The sequence below is a fragment of the Tenrec ecaudatus genome, chromosome 17 (genome assembly GCF_050624435.1).
Source record: "Tenrec ecaudatus isolate mTenEca1 chromosome 17, mTenEca1.hap1, whole genome shotgun sequence".
Lineage (NCBI taxonomy): Eukaryota > Metazoa > Chordata > Mammalia > Afrosoricida > Tenrecidae > Tenrec > Tenrec ecaudatus.
Window position 1 is genome coordinate 74,305,271 of NC_134546.1, and position 17,241 is coordinate 74,322,511.

The 17,241-nt window shown below is 44.4% G+C and overlaps 1 pseudogene; it reads right to left on the bottom strand.

Annotated features, from left to right (window-relative positions):
* Nucleotides 1–7,401: 7,401 nt before the first annotated feature.
* Nucleotides 7,402–17,241, bottom strand: part of LOC142430508 (geranylgeranyl pyrophosphate synthase pseudogene) — a 42,598-nt pseudogene continuing 32,758 nt past the window's right edge.

Consider the following 17,241-nt stretch of genomic DNA (forward strand, 5'->3'; position numbering starts at 1 on the left):
TCCCATCCCACTACCATGTTCAGCCTTCATTCTGGTTTCAGTAATTCCTCTGTTACCTTGCCCTCGGCCACTCCCTACCAGTCCTCCCCTCCGCTCCCTCCTCTGGTTTTGGACCACTCGCTGTTCCCTTGTCCCTGTGTTGGCCGACACCTCCTCCCTTCCCCTACCTCCTATGCTCTCATGTCCCTCCAGGACCGTTGGTCCCGTTATTTTCTTCTCTCATTGTTTGTCCAGCCTATCTTGTCTAGGTGGACCTGCTGATATAGTAATATGTGCATACAAATGCAAATGACTGACAGCACCCAAGTGGCACTATGAACATGGCTTCGACAGCAACAACACCAACATGCTGATAATCAGAAAAGCCACTAACATACAAAATTTACAAGGTAAAAAAAAGATAGCAAAAATTGCTAGTAATTTAAGGTCTGTTTGTTGGCCTTTAGGAGTGTTTTCCAGATGAAACTTGTGTGGTGTCATGTCCTGGCCCCAAAGTCCATCCTTTATACTCCCTCGGGATCTCTTTGCTCTGATTCCCCCACTGCTCCATTGCACGCCCCCAGTGATTGCCTTAGTGTGGTGGGGTCAGCGCAGTCGCACATCCCCCACTGTCTCAAGTGATGTCCCGTGTAGGGCCATGGGTTGGTACAGGATGTCACATCTCGCAGTGTGGCCAGCTGTATGGTCCTCTCTGTACGATGGGCCCTTTGAGCTGGGCTATCGTCCTGTGGGCTTGGTGGGCCCGGGTGTACTCCACTACGTCCTTTCTCCTTCGTTTCAAATTCCATCTGGATGTGGTGTAGTGGGTCAGTTCCTTTCCCACACCAGATGATCTATTTTCATTTTATGTGGTATTCCCTTCGATTGTGAGGGTTGGGCTAATTCTGGTTTGGGCCAGCGTATGGTCCAGCCTCTTTGTGTAGTCCTCTGTAGTTTACATTGCCCTCCTTATTTGGTGTGTCGTGGTGGGGTCCGTATGCATGTTCCAGTTCTGTGGGAACACAACCAATACTCTCCCCCGGGTGGGTTAGTACCCTGTTCCCCCCCATACCATCCACACGGATTCTCCCAATCCTGGTTCTCCCTCTCCCAGCCCCACTTCCCCTTTTTTATGCTGCGCTCTCATGTACGTCCCTAAGCCCTCCCTCCAACTATCTATGCTTCCTGCTGTTTATTGTGAGATGGATGTTTATTCTATTTCTGTCATGATGACCGTACTTACCTCAGGGGACTCACGCTGTACCTGTCCCTTTGGGTCTGGCTTACCTCACTTAATATAATTCCTTCCAGCTCTTCCCATGAAATAACATGTTTCATATGGTCATCCGTTTTTCAGTGCTGCATAGTACTCCATTGTGTGTATGTGCCAAAGTTTACTAATCCACTTGTCTATCGATGGAAACTTAAGGTTGTTTCCAGGTATTTGCGATTGTGAATTGTGCCGCAATAAACGTTGGAGCGCATATGACTGGTCGTGTTTTATTTGCTGCTTCCACCGAGTATGTGCCCAGTAGAGGGATGGCTGGGTCATAAGGTAGATCAATTTCCATTTTCTTTAAGTATCGCCAGATTGCTTTCTACAGTGGCTGTACAAATCTACACGACCACCAGCAGTGGAGGAGGGTTCCTACTTCACCACAGCCCCTCCAACACTTGTTGCTCTCTGATTTACTGATCTGGGCTAGCCTCAGGGGTGTTAGGCGGTATCTCATGGTTGTTTTGATTTGCATTTCTATTATGGCAAGGGACTTTGAGCACTTTCTCATATGCTTATTGGCCATATGGGTCTCCTCTCTAGTGAAAGTTCTTTACAGTCCTTTTGCCCACTTCCTTAGGGTTTAAATGTTTTCCTCTTTTTGCAGGTCACGATGGTATTGGAGATTTTAGCAATGAGCCCTTTGTCTGATGTGTCATTACTAAAAATCTTCTCCCAGTCTGTGGGTTGTCTTTCACCCTCTTGATGAAGTCTTTCGAGGTGCACAGGTGCTTTATTCTTATTAGATCCCATTTGTCGATTTCCAGTTCACCTGTGTGTGTACCCTTCCCTGTTGCAGTGAGCCAATGAGCTCCCTGGGCCAATGCTCTGAGGTTAGCCCCGATTCCCTCCTTAATGGTCCTGATGGTTTGGGGCTTGACTTCTAGGTCTGTGATCCACCTGGAGTGTATTCTTGTGCATGGGGTGACGTAAACGTCTCGTTTCATCTTTCTACATGTGGATATCCATTGTTTCCAGCACAACTTATTAAAGAGGGCATCCGCTTCCCACTTGATGTTTTTGGGACCGTTTTCGAAGATCAATTGTCTATATGCTGATGATTTTACTCCTGGGCTTTCTATTCTTTTCCACTGGTCTGAGTGTCTATCGTGCCAGTACCACGCTGTTTTGACCACTGTAGCTGTGTAATAGGGATTAAAATCAGGTAGGGAGAGTCCTCCAATTGTGTCCTTCTTCTTGAGGAGTTCTCTGCTAATTTTGGGTTTCTTCCCTGTCCATATGAAGTTGGTGGTCATGTTTTCCAATTCTTTGAAGAATGTTGAATGGTATTTGAATTGGTATAGCATTGAACTTGTAAACTGCTTTAGGAAGAACTGTCATCTTTACTATGTTAAGCCTACCTAACCATGAGCAGGGGAGGGTCATCCATTTGTGGAGATCGATTTTGGTTTCCTGTAATAGGGTTTTATAATTATGCTTATATAGGTCTACTACTTTTTGTTAAATATATTCATAGGTATTTCAGTTTGGTCTTAGCTACTGTGAAGGGTACTTCCCTCCTAATCGCCTCTTCCATGGCCCTGTCTGATGTGTATAGAAAACCGACCAACTTCTGTTTATTGATCTTGTATCCTGCTACTCTTCCGTATTCCTGTATTGCTGTAAGTACTCCAGCTGTGGAGCTTTTGGGGTCTTCAATTTATAGGACCATGTCATCTGCAAATAGCGATAGTTTCACCTCCTCTTCTCCCAAGTGGATCCCTTTGATGTCCTTCCGCTGTCTTATGTTGTTAGCCAGAGCCTCGAAAACGATGTTGAATAGAAGTGGGGACAGGGGGCATCCTTGTACCCTTCTTCAATGGGATTGTTCTTTTATCCATTGACTATGATGTTGGCTGTTGGTCTTTCATAGATAGCTTGTATGAGCTTGAGGAACTTACCTTCCAATCCTATCTTCCTGAGTGTCTTGATTAGGAATGGGTGCTGGATGTTGTCAAATGCTTTTTCTGCGTATTGATCCTTTTTCTTCTCGATGTGGTGTATGATATTGATGGATTTTCAGATGTTAAACCATCCCTGCATCCCTGGGATGAATCCTACCTGGTCGTGGTGGATGATATGTTTTATTTACCTTTGTATTCTATTGGCCAATATTTTATTAAGGATTTTTGCATCTATGTTCATTAGAGATATTGGTCTATAATTCTCTATACCTGTGGGGTCTTTGTCCTGTTTGGGTATCAAAGTAATGCTGGCTTCGTAAAATGAGTTTGGGAGTTTTCCATCCTCTGTTATAGAATACTTTGTGGAGGATTGGTGTCAGCTCTTACCTGAACGCTTGGTAAAATTCTGCTGTGTAGCCATCTGGCCCTCGGGCCTTTTTCCTTGGTAGGTTTTTGATGACACTCTCTATTTCTTCCTTCGCTATGCATTTGTTGAGGTTCTTGATCTCTGTCTCAGATAATCTAGGGAGAGACTGTTTTTCTAAATACTTATCCATGTCTCCTAGGTTTCTGAATTCATTAGAATACAAACCTTCATAGTACGTTGTGATTTTCCTTTTTATTTCATTGGGGTCTGTTGTTATTGCCCCCGATTCATCCCTCATCCTGGCTATTGATGTTTGCTCCTTTCTATCTTTGGTAAGCTTTACCAACGGACTGTCAATTTTATTGATTTGTTCATAAAACCAGCATCTACTTGCGGTAATCCTTTGCATTGTTCTTATGTCTTCCCACTGGTTTAACTCCGCCCTGATTTTTATTTTTTATTTTCTCTTGCTATTGGAGGGGTTGTCCTGTTGACTGTGTTCTAGTTGTTGAAGGTTTTGTGTTAACGTATCTGTCATACGCCTTTCTTCTTTTTTCATATATGCATTTAATGATATCAAGCTACCTGTGATAACTGCCTTTGCAGTGTCCCATAAGTTTTGATATGTTGTATGCTCATTCTCATTAGTTTCTGGAAACTTCCTAATATCCTCTCTGATCTGGGCCTGTACCCATTCAGGTCGCAGGAGATCATTGTTTATTCTCCAATTGGTTGCCCTTGCTTTTCTGGATGTCCTCTTTTTAATCTCCAGCTTTATGGCATGGTGGTCTTAGAAAGACGTCTGGATTATATCTATGTGTTTGAATTTACTCAGGCTGGACTTGTGTCCCAGCATGTGGTCTATTCTTGAAAAAGTTCCATTTGGATTGGAGAAGAATTGAAACCCTTTGCTTTTGGAGGTAAAGCTCTATAGATGGCTATCAGGCCCTGTTGCCTAAGTACATTGTTTTGCTCTCTGGCCTCTTTGCTGAGCTTCTTTCCCTGTGACCTGTCTTTCTCTGACAGTGGAGTGTTAAAGCTACCTTGGCTATTGATTTGTGTGTTGTGTTGTGTTCCGGTAGACCAATTATTCGAATATCACTCCTCTTCATAGCATCTATCATTGATCTCAGGCTGTCTTCTGTTTCTTTACTTTTCCTATCTGATTGTTTTTCTCCCTTGCTTAATTCTGTTTGAGTGTCTTCGAGTTCACTGATAAGGTTTTCTGCCTCCTCAAGCCTAACCGTAGTTTCTGTGACCTTTTGTGTGGATTATGCTACCTCCTCTGTTAGTTTCTGCAGTTCCCTTTGGTGGGTAGAATTCATTCCCTTTATTGTGGACTTTATCCCCTCTATTGTGCATTTCATCCCCTCTATCATTGCATCCTTATTCTGGGTTGCTTCTCTTAGCTCCCGTATTACAGCAAGCAGAGTTCTGAAGATTTCCTTTTGTAGCTGATCTATATCTGTTTCTTCTATGAGTGACGTTAGGTCTGTTTCTGTGTCTTGTTTCTCTGGTTTGTTTGTTGTTGTTTTGTTTTGTTTTTTTGTTGGGAGTGATGTGGTCTGTTGATTCTTCCTTGATCCTTTCATAGGCCCCATGCTTCTGGGAGACCGGGGTAACCTTATCTATGTTATTAAGGAATCTTTCAGGCGATTGCCTATGACCTACTCTAAGGGTGTGTCAGGCTGTAGTGTGGGCCGAGTTCCCCAATGGTTTGGTGACCAATAGTGGTGAGATGTTTCAGCAGCTAGAGTGGGGGCTGGAGCCTCAGTGAGTGCCCTCAGGCTGTTTGACCTGGTTTGACAGGGTAGCCTTAGCAGCCCCATTTTTTTGGGTGGGAGGGGGTTAGTAATAAAAAAGGATTTAAAAGGTTAACAATTTAAAAAATAGTCTTTAACAGAATTTTGGGCAGAGGAAGAAAAAATTGGGGAGGAAGAAGTAGAATCTATAAAAGAATAGGGACAAGCTGTGATAATAGTAGAGGTGGAAGGAGAAGAACAAAAGAGAGAGGAGAATCTATAGAAAGGGGGCAGAAGAGAGGTACTGGCAATAATGAAAAAGTAGGAAGGAAGGAGAGAGAGAATACAGCACAGAAAGTAAAAGAAAGGAAAGATTAAAAAACAATGCTAGATGGAGGATATGTATATGTGTATATCTAAAAATTTTCCCCTTTTCCCTCTAAGCGCTGGTGATGCCTAATAGAGAGCGGAGGTGGGTAAGTTCACGTTGTCCCAAGACGTGGTGCTGATCTGGGCTCCGGAGCGGCGCTATGTGGTGGGGTGGTGGTGGAGGGAATGCTCTTCAGCTCAGCAAGTCCTCCCATGTCCCTGCAGTCCTGTAGACTTTATCGTGTGGTCAGAGGCTACACAGGTGGAAGCCGCTCCTCACTGGCGATCTTCCTGCTCTAGCTGGGAAGTGCTAGGGAAGCTAAGGGTACTGTGAGGAGGCACAGGCCACAGTGCCCACCTCCTGTGGCGGCTGGGGAGGGCTGCGGCAGGCTTAGGAGCTGGCACTAGGGACCCTACAGGGTCCCTAGGTGATGAGAGCCAGCTGGAGCGCACAGACAGCTCCGCAGGGACTGCAAAGCCGAGTCCCAGGCTCCCCAGCAGGCGGGGGCAGGTTCCTCAGCCCAGCAGGTTTGGCGTGAAACTGCAGGGGGAAATGGAACCTGTCCTCCGCCAAGGCTCAGAGTCGCAGCCACTGGGATCCCCGCTGCCCACCGGGGATGGGGTCCAATGCCAGCCCGCAGGAGTGCAGAGCTCTGGCATTTGTGCTCCCTCTCGGCAGGGGCACCAACTCTTGTGCCTGGCGCTGAGAGCAGCCCTCGGAGGGCAGACTCAGCGGCCCAGCCGCGGAGGGTCGGGGGGCAGTTACGGGTTGGGTTATGGCAGGCAGAAGTGCTCCACGTATGGTCCCGGCCAGGAGTAGAGCGGACATTAGGCTACCGGGGGTGGGCCGCCGGGCACACGGAGGGCCAGTGGAGAGGTCCACGGCAGCGGTGTGGGTGGATGTCCCCCGTGGGGGTCGCCAGACAACCCGCAGCTCTGTTACTGGAGGTTAGATGAATGGAGGGAGGGACGCGGGCCCAAGGGCAGATTGCTGCCTCCAGGGGAGAGGGGAATTGCGGGAGAGGAAAGCTTCTCTCCTAGTGGGGTCCCGCGAGTGGGCAGCTAGTGTAGGGGGTCGCGCGACCTGCTGCGCCTGTCTAGGCAGGGCAGGCAAGCGACTCTGGGCTGAGGTCCGGTCTGGGGATGGAGCTTACGCTAGTCACTAGAAATGGCAGCAGCCTAGTGACAAGAGATGTCCCACGAGTCCGGTCCTGTTTCACCGAGACCCCTGCTCAGGACAAATGTGTGCGGTGTGGCTGGGGTGCTCTCCCAGGGGGATATTTCACTCACCAGACTCCTACCATTCAGCTACCTGGACACCAAACCCGCTTTGTTTGGAGGAGCTCTCAGAGTATGCGGGTGTCCCTGTCGGCCATCTTCCTCGATCTCCGCTCTAAAGTCTTCTTTATTGACAGAACATTCATTGTAGAACGGAATAGATCTTATTGTCCCCCTCGCAGCACATTCTAAAATCCAAATTAGACTTATTTCAATGTAGCTTATTTCCTTCTTTTTAAGTTTATACTACTGTGCACAGTGGCTTCAAATTGAAAAACAAAAAAAAAGAACCAAATCTTGATTCACATCTTTTTTTATTCACTCAGATTTTGGAGACTCACTACCACTGTGGCAAATACAAACACAAAACAAAAATAACTGATAGTGTCTAATGAAAATGGATTAAGATTACCATTCCCCATCCTCACCCCCCTGACATCATCGTCTTAAATGTTTTGTCAGACCTGTCAGTTCAGGGTTTCCATCTCATGCATAGTTTTTGGAGTGTAGATTAGCTCAACCATCCCTAATTTGGATTAGCCCAAGTATATTAAATACAGGCTTTACATCTTCTTTGTAATCAGAGAACATTGCATGAGACCTAAGCTAATCCAAACCGCCCACCGGTCTTTTGTGGGACCATAGCTTTATATTCCTCTTCAGTGGGACAAGAGCAATTGTCCCTCCAAAGGTAATTGTCTAGGCCTTGTCCCTGATGGAGTTCTGAAAGATGGTAGGTAAAAAGTTTCCCTGTACCTGAGTGATCAAGGGTCAAAACTTTTTCCAAAGCAATGAAATATACATAATTAGCAAACTGATGACAAATGGAATCTTGTTGATATTGTGAGCCACTTTCAAACCACATGGAAGTTCTGAGTTGTCTTTGATCTCATTAATGAGCAAACTGGCTTTATGCAACTCTTCTGTAACTTCAATGATAACCTGCAGCTTGTCTTCTGGAACTTTCAGCCAATGATTAATAGCTTGGTTCTTACTTGTTTACCTGGCAAGTAGGGTTCTAGAAGATTTCTTTGGACTGTTTCTTGAGCCATCGTCACTGTTTATAAATTTCAGAGCAGATAGTTTAACGTGGGTAACCGGACCTGCTCAGTATGGGTGTGGAAGGAGTTGTGCCCAGGATTAAGTTCCCATGTGACAGTTCAGACCATAGGTTCCTCTGACGCCGACTTGAATCCCTCCCCTACTTCATAAAGTCTCCACCCTCAGGTGCCAGTCACACCACATTACTCAGTGTAAGAAAATACATCATCCTTGTGACCAATGTAATTATTTTTAATAAAATTACTTTGTTTCAAATACATTTCTTAATGCAATTGGGGTTTACTAATAATTCATTTATTTGGAAGGAGGAGGATCAAAATAATCCTACTTTAGCAATATACTAACTTGCAAAATAATCACATTTTCTACACTTTGCAACACATAAATCTGGGTTCCTGCATGCCGTCATTAGGAAAATATGTTTGAAATTCTTTACATTTTCAGGGGAAGTGAAATCTTTTATGTGACTCTTTCAGATATTTCTAACTTCCACAAAATAACCTTTCCCAGCTTGGGTCTAACAGAAAGGTGGGGTGGGCAATAATGATGGGGTTCACCTGAGTAATTCAGAATAGGATTCACTGGAGAGGATACCACTGTCTATAAAATGAACCCTACGAGAAGCAAGAGGAAGGATGGCATTGGCCACAAGAGTCACAGATAGATGGAATTCTCTAGCCCTGAGATCCCTGCACAGTGGACTGTTCAATCCGTATGACATCTATCCCATCAGAGACAGAGCATGGAACCATGATGCACTTCCCAATCCACAGAGCAATTTAACATGACTGCTCTTGTGCAGGAGGCTTGCTTACTGGACTAGTGTGTCTCTGGGGAGTTCCTTCAGAAAGTGGGCTTGCTGACCCAAGAAACTGGCACTGAGTGCCTTCTGGATGAGGCTTACTGGAGTTGGGTGCCTCAAGGTGTTACAGTGGAATGCCTTCAGTCTGATGTTTATAACAGTGGTAGGCTCTGTGGGAATGTAATAGATTTGATGGAACTGTAACATATCCTGATAAAGAACTCAGTGATATTCCTAACTGGCACTAGTTACTGGAGTTGCTGTGAAGGAACTGCCAACAGCAAACCGGTTAAATCAAAAAGGAAGAACTTATTGTGCCCACATATTGTCTCAGTGGGTTTGTATCCAGCAAATGAGCCTTCATACCTGGGGTTGTGGACTTTTATAGGAAATGGGCTACTCACAGGAGGCTGTTGGGGATTGGCAGGCCAGCGGATAACAGAAGCTAAAAAAGACAGGTGACGTGGCAGAAGTGGAGGGGGTGAGGGTAGAGAGAAGGTGGGTTAGCAATGTCAGGGGCTTTTTGCATTCCTTTGAGGCTCTATGTCTCTGGAGCAGTAAGTTGTCCCTGCATCATTAAACTTGTGTGTGAATTCTGTGTAGCTATTACAATGGATATTAGAATCTAGAGATGTTCAATAGATAACACTAAGTAAGATATTGTCTGAGAAAGTAAGTTTATTGTGCCAACCTGGCCAATAAACACGTGGGGTTAATTGAAGGGCGGAGGGATAAATGACTGGTGGGCCTCCCCCTTTCTAGTTCTCAGGTCTCTTGCTTTCTGATTGTTAGTTCAGGGTGCAGCTGCCTTATCCAGTTCCCTGCTTTAGTTGGCAAGGCTCACTTCCTGCAAGACATCCCTGAGAGAAGCCACATGGACCTACTCCAATGCAGGCCTCAGTGCTGGAGCACCCGTGTGGAGAACCCTGCCAGTGCTGAGATGTTTACATATTCACTGACTCGGCTTTCCTCCTGCAGTCGGCATCATTGCGTCTGTTTTGTGAGATGGAGGAGGACTTTGTGGATTAGTGTTGGACAGAAGAGTTAATGGGTTGATGTTGGACTTGTGGACTTGGGCAGCACTAGGTTGGGATGTTTTCTTGATGTGCACTTAACCATTATATAAAACTCTCTTATACATGAGTTTCTGTGGATTTGTTTTTCTAAAGTACCTATGCTCACACATCGTCCTACCTGTAAGAGTTCAGGACATTAATCTCTTTCATATGCAAGAAAAGAACTTTGCCACTGGGTCACTGGGATACACAGAACTATCTCTTCCACTTGGGAAAATTTCCTCAAACCTATGTGTGTAGGAGATTCTGAGGGGAGCGTGGGCATGCCCCTCAGACAAGGCTCCCTTCCTCAAGTGTGACACTCAGAATATCATTGGCTGTGTATTACAATCCATAGCAACCCCCAACTGAGTCATTTGCGTCTTCTAGACAACCCCCAGATCATGTGAGGAGAAGCAATGGAAGTGCTGGGAGGTCATCCTTTGCTCTGGATTTCCGCCTTCTCCTTACATGTGGCCCAATTCAATTTCCTCTCTGCCAGGACCAGGGAAACATGGGAACAACTGTATTCAAAGGCAGCTGATGTACCCTGAGTCCTCTCTACACAATGTTCTTTTATCATTTCAGAACCCCCACTTGCAAATCACTCTTTCGGCCATGGAGAGAGGAGGGATTTAAGCTTGGGCGGGTAAGTGCCATTTTTCAGTGAGGATTGGAATCTGTGAGCAGCACAGGATCCTCCAAGAGGAGAACACGGTATGGCTGTGTCTCATTCTCTGCCTGGTGGCTGCAGCCCCAGGTGAGATCGCCCCTGATTTTAGAGGTCAGAACAAGGCATGGTCGATGTGTCTGGAACTCACTGTGATTTTCTTTGTACCCAGGGGTTCTGTCCCAGGTGCAGCTTCAGGAGTCAGGGGCAAGACTGGTGAAGCCCTCACATCCCTTGTCACTCACCTGCACAGTCTCTGGATTCTCTGTCACCACCAATGATTACTGCTGGGAGTGGACCCGCCAGCACACAGGGAAGGGGCTACAGTGGATTGGGGACTTTTGTGCTGATGGTAACCCTTACTACAGCCCTTCCTTCAAGAGGCGCAGCTCCATCTCTAGGGACACAACCAGGAACCAATTCTCCCTGCAAGTGAATTCACTAACTGCTGATGACACAGCTGTGTATTACTGTGTAAGAAACATGGGGAAGGGAAATCAGTGTGATCCCAGACAGAAGGCTACGCTGCAGGGTGACGAAGGCTCAGGCTGAAGGTTGTGCCCAGAGCCCAAGTGCCAGAGCTCATACCCAGGTGCGTGGAGCTGGTGTTAGGAGAAAACCACACCAGCTCTGTGCTCTGCTTGCTTTTCTTATGTTTTCCCACTGCTCTGCTCTTCTTTTTCCCTCTATGAACAGTGATCCATAGCCCTCTGCCCCCATCCTGCCTTCATATCTTCTAGTTCAAACAGACTAACTAACAATAACAAAACTTTCTTATCTGTTTTCTTCACATCTGGGGTCTTAAAGGCTTGTTTCCAAAACAGTGGCCTTCTAAGTGAGATTTCAACTAAGTCCACATGGAAGAAGCACACTATCATCAGCCACTGAAGGATAGTAAACTATATATTGTGAACTCGAAGGAGGAACTAGTAACAGAGCCTAAATTGTGATGGTTGAGAGTGGTAGCCCAAGATTCATCTGTGGAATTACATAGGAAATAAGTCTCTGGAGAAGTCCCTCTATCTACAATTGAGGGATGGAGAAAAGTGGTTACCAAACAGCTTTGGAGAGATGAGAATAAAAAAACAAAAATGTAAATCTGTCTTGAACAGTTAAAATGTTATCAATAGATTCTTCCTGATCTACTAATCAGGCTGAACCTGATCTATTTTCCAAAATTTTCTGTACTTTTGGTTTGTGGTGTTTCGTTTGATTTTTACTTGACCACATAAATAACGATGTATCTCAGAGATGTTATGTCAGTGGAGGTCACCCTCTTGAATTTGTGTTATATATGTTTCCGTTTTTGACCTATGCAACCTAGGATTAATGAACCTATAGAGACAGCAAGTAGAATATGCATTTCTGGAGGTAGGGCATACAATGGCGGAGGTGGGGTGTAAGTGGAGACAATGACAAGGAGTCCGTGCAGATAAAGAATGTTTGGAACCTGATTGTGGTAGCAAATGTACTATTCTGATTGACGTGCTTAAACTATTGAATTATGATATATATTCTATTATATCATATATTTTAATATATCATATATTACTATTATATATAAGAAAATACTCTGGCTTCTACAATAGTGGACTTCTTAGTTGGGGCAATATTGAGCATTTTCATAATGGAGAACTTTGACAAATCCTTCCTCAGCCAGGTGATCAAGATAAAAATCAATGCTGATAAGTTTGTGACAGTATATATCCTGTCACAATCACATAGACATATTTCAATCACAGGCATTCTCCAAAACCAACCAACCAAAAACAAAGCACAGCCTGATAAATGCTCATCAGAGCTATCAAGATAATTTTTTAAAAAGAAAGGAATTTCTCAGAATCTGTCACAACAGAGAGCAAGCTAAAGGGACATGCTAACCAAATGTAATGATACCTTGTATGGAATTCTATGGCAGGAAGAGTACCTCAATTAAGATTTAAGGAGATCCAAACATATAATAGATTTTAATTCACAATAATGTATCAATATTGGCTCGTTAATGATTACTCTGTGACATAATAATTCAAGGAAACAAAACAGGAAGGGCTGGGAGATAGTGCTTTGGGGAGATTATATACGTATCTTTCTGTTATCTTTACTGATAAAATTGAAAATAACTAAAGGAGTTACATCTCTGCCATTGTATTAAACATTATGCAGAAACTGGTCTGAAGTCCATTCCCTCCCCACTGACCAACTGCCATAGAGACATTTCTGTCTCACACCAGTGGATGGGAGAGCAGTGCTTCCCCGCCTCTCTGAAAGGGCGTTTCTAAAGGGCATTCATGGAGATCTAGACAAAGACATGTACATGCAAATATATATAGGAGGATGGGGAAATAGATCTATGTGTCTATATTTATAGGTCAAGTATTAAGGTGGTGGAAGGACCTTGGGCCTCTACTCAAACACTCCCTCAATGCATGAATACCTTCTTTTATTAAATTGGAACTCTATGATGCTCATTCTCCCGACACAACGGCTGGAGCCAAAGTGGGTGAACAAGTAAATGTGGTGAAGAAAGCTGATGGTGCCTGTCTATCAAAAGAGATAGTGACTGGGGTCTTAAAGTCTTGAAGATAAACAAGCGGCCATCTAGCACAGAAGCAACAAAGTCCACATGGAAGTACACGCCAGCCTGTGTGATCGAGTGGTCCCAAAGGGATCAGTTACCAGGCATCAAAGAACAAAAAATCATATCATTGACTGCACACCTCCATGATAGGATCGATGAAGACAAATGGGTGCATAAGCAAATGTGGTGAAGAAAGCTGATGGTGCCCGGCTATCAAAAGAGATAGTGACTGGGGTCTTAAAGGCTTGAAGATAAACAAGCGGCCATCTAGCACAGAAGCAACAAAGTCCACATGGAAGAACACACCAGCCTGTGTGATCGAGTGGTCCCAAAGGGATCAGTTACCAGGCATCAAAGAACAAAAAATCATATCATTGACTGCACACCTCCATGATAGGATCGCTGAAGACAAATGGGTGCATAAGCAAATGTGGTGAAGAAAGCTGATGGTGCCCGGCTATCAAAAGAGATAGTGTCTGGGGTCTTAAAGGCTTGAAGGTGAACAAGCGGCCATCTAGCTCAGAAGCAAAAAAGCCCACATGGAAGAAGCACACCGGCCAGTGTGATCACGAGGTGCCAAGGGACCAGGTATAAGGCATCATGCAAAAAAACAACAACGATATAAGTGTGTGTATATATGTGTATATATGCGTATATGTATATGTATATATATATATATATACCATATTAAATGAAGGGGGAAGTGCAGAGTGGAGACCCAAGGCACAAGTGTCGGACAATGGAGATCCCCTCACAGAGGCGTTTAGGAGAGGAGATGGGTTAATTAGGGTGCGAGTTAGTACCGATGAAGAACACAGCTTTCCCCCAGATCCTGGATGCTTCCTCCCCCCAACTACCATGATCCGAATTCTACCTTGCAGGCCTGGATAGGACAGAGGCTGTACACTGGTACATATGAGGGCTGGAGGTACAGGGAATCCAGGGTGGATGATACCTTCAGGACCAAGGGTGTGAGGGACGATGCTGGGAGAATGGAGGGTGAGTGGGTTGGAAAGGGGGAACTGATTACAAGGATCCACATGTGACCTCTTCCCTGGGAGAGGGACAGCAGAGAAGGGGGGAAGGGAGACTCCGGATAGGGCAAGATATGACAAAATAACGAGGTATAAATTACCAAGGGCACATGAGAGAGGGGGGAAAGAGGAGGGAGGGGAAAAAAAGAGGACCTGATGCAAGGGGCTTAAGTGGAGAGCAAATGCTTTGAGAATGATTGGGGCAGGGAATGTATGGATGTGCTCTATACAATTGATGTATGTATATGTATGGATGGTGATAAGAGTTGTATGGGCCCCTAATAAAATGTAAAAAAAGAAAAGAGGAGAAAAAAATGATTAGGGCAAAGACTGTACAGATGTGCTTTATACAATTGATGTATGTATATGTATGAACTGTGATAAGAATTGTATGAGCCCCTAATAAATTGTTAAAATTAAAAAAAAAAGAAAGGCAAATAGTGAATGAGACAGTGAGAAAGAAAATTAGGTGTGCTCATCCTGGGTCTTCAAAAGTAGGCTATATTGGATGCATGCCACAACATGAGTGAAGCTTGAGAACATGTGTGTGACGTAAGGCCATCGCAAAAGGTCCAATCCTGTATCAGTCCACTGACAGGAAATTCCGAGCCTCGGCAAATATAAGAAATCAAAGTATATTAAGCACATTATTGGTTATCAGGGACAAGAAGGAGGAAGAGTGGGAGAGCATTATTTAAGAAACATTGAGTTTCTGGTAATGGTGACAGAAAATTTGGCAGCATTAAGGATGGTTTCACATGATTCACATCATCAGTGTCATTTAATTGAATACGTGAAAATGTTGAAATAACTAGTGTCATACAATTGTAACAATAAAAAATTAAAGGAAAAAAAAGAAGCACCATGATGCACTGTTCTCTTTAGGATCAGCCAGCAGATTTGAAGCTCAAACACTTGGGGTTACCAAGCCCATGTTTGACCCATTGCACCGCCAGCAATCCTTGATGTGAATTTGAGCTCATCCCTTCATCTTCCCAATAAACAGTTTGGTTCCTTGGAGGCAACTTTGTAAAGTTCTCTTCAAGTCACTGGAGTCACCCCAGGCAGGTCATTCCAAGGGCATTTTCCCATGGACTCGAGGACATTATCAGCTTCCAGATCCTCTTTGGTAAGCCTGTCCAACATTTCAAGAATCTAGTGAAGCAGATTAAACAATCCTGAGTACATGATTGTTCAGTTGATAGGGATCTATGAAGAACTGATATGAACTAATTAAGATGATCTCCATTCAATATGTTGGTGCATAAAATCTTTTGAGAAAAAAATGTGCATTTTTCCAAAGTGAATAATTGTAGTTTTAAAAAGTGTCTCATTGTATTGGTTTATACATTTCACCATTAAGTTTGAATGAACCAGGAAAAGAAAGCTCTAGAATCTGCTCTTCTAGATCCTTTTGAATAAATTTCTCTCTCCATCATCAGCCCAGTAACTTACCAGGTGTTGGCAGATGTTGCTATTGCCTCCACCTGCAACCCAGAGGTTTCTGACAGGTTGGAGCATCGACCTCCTACAGCTGGGCTGTGCCTTCTTCTAGAGAGAACTGTCCTCAGTCAAAGCTGCTCCTTAGGTTGAGGTGTGTGCTCTGTGTACTATGGGCTGACCCAATGTCCTCAAGTTCATCTTCTGGCTCAGGACAGGATGAGTTTGAATGGGAAGGTATGAGAGCAGCAAGAGCCCTTAGTGTCTGTCCTGGTTGTTCATTGCCACGCGAACAACAGCTTCTTGAAGAACATGGAAATGTGGGCAGCCCAAGGACATCAGACCCTTTTACAGAAAAAGTTCTCACATTATAGGCACACTTCCTGAGCACATAAATCAATGAGTACCTTTACCTACACATTCAGAGCAGTATTGTTGTTGTTGTGAGATGTTGCCCATCAGTTCTGACTCAGATACACCCTGTGTAGAGGAGAATGAAACACTGCCCGAGCTGTGCCGTCCTCACCAGTGTTCTTATTGTCGCAGCCACTGTGTCGATCATCTTCTCAAGAGTCTTCCTCTTTTTCACTGCCCCTCTGCTTTACCAAGCATGAGGTCCTTCTCCAGTGACTAATCTGTCCAGATAACATGTCCAAAGTCTCACCACGCTTGCCTCTGAAAAGAATTATGGCTGTACTCCTTTGAAGATGGATTTGTTGATTCTTTTGTCAATCACGGTACTTTCAATATTTTTAACCAATGTCATAATTCAAATGAGTTAATTCCATTTTGGTCTTCCTTTTTTCATGTGCAACTCTAGCTTGCGTAGGAGGCCACTGAAAAAGCTTGGCTTGGGTGAAGTGCATCTTTTAGGTCACAGGACCACTTTGTCCCCAGGAGTCATGAAACAGACTGAAGTTTCCTCAAACAGTGTTGCAATAGCATACCTCTCCAAGACTGACTCTGCTCCCCTATCATAGTTTCTAGCACTCTGCTCCTGTCCCACCTCCTCATTCACAACCCTGCTGCCTCTCTGTTCTACTCCAAGAATAAGGGAAACCTCATCATCCTGGATATCCATGGTTGCCTCTCCCTATGTTTATTCATCCTCACAGCCTTACCATGTTGTCTTTCCACATGAAAGGCACGGGAAGATTCCATCACAGTAACATCTTCGCTGAGTGCAGGTCCTAAAGTGAATGATACAGAAAATAACAAAATGCTCATTACTGCACTGTCCTGACAGCTTCCATCTCCTCTAATTAATCAGCAACCATCTGACATAGCACTGACCCCTGCCTCCTGCCACACCATAATGCACCTTTTCTCTTGGGCCATGTTTTCCATATCTTCCCTTTATAAATCTCTCAGGTCTCCTTTTCACACTGTGGTATCTCCCCCACACTCTGTACTGAACATGCTGGGTCATGTTTTACCTGGAAAATCTCAGCAAGCTGTTCTGTGCTTCCCTGGGGAGATACACCATGAAGATGCTATGCCAACTTAGCCTTCTCTGACATGAAGGGAAGGTGCCCACACAGTGTAACTACACTATTCAGATGTTGTTTATTAAATGATCATAAGCAAAGGCTGAGCTATGGTCAGTTCTTAAAAAGAATAAGCATATCTTTAATTGTTTCAATATATTGTTAGTAATTTTTCCATGAATTTCTCTTAGAAAATAC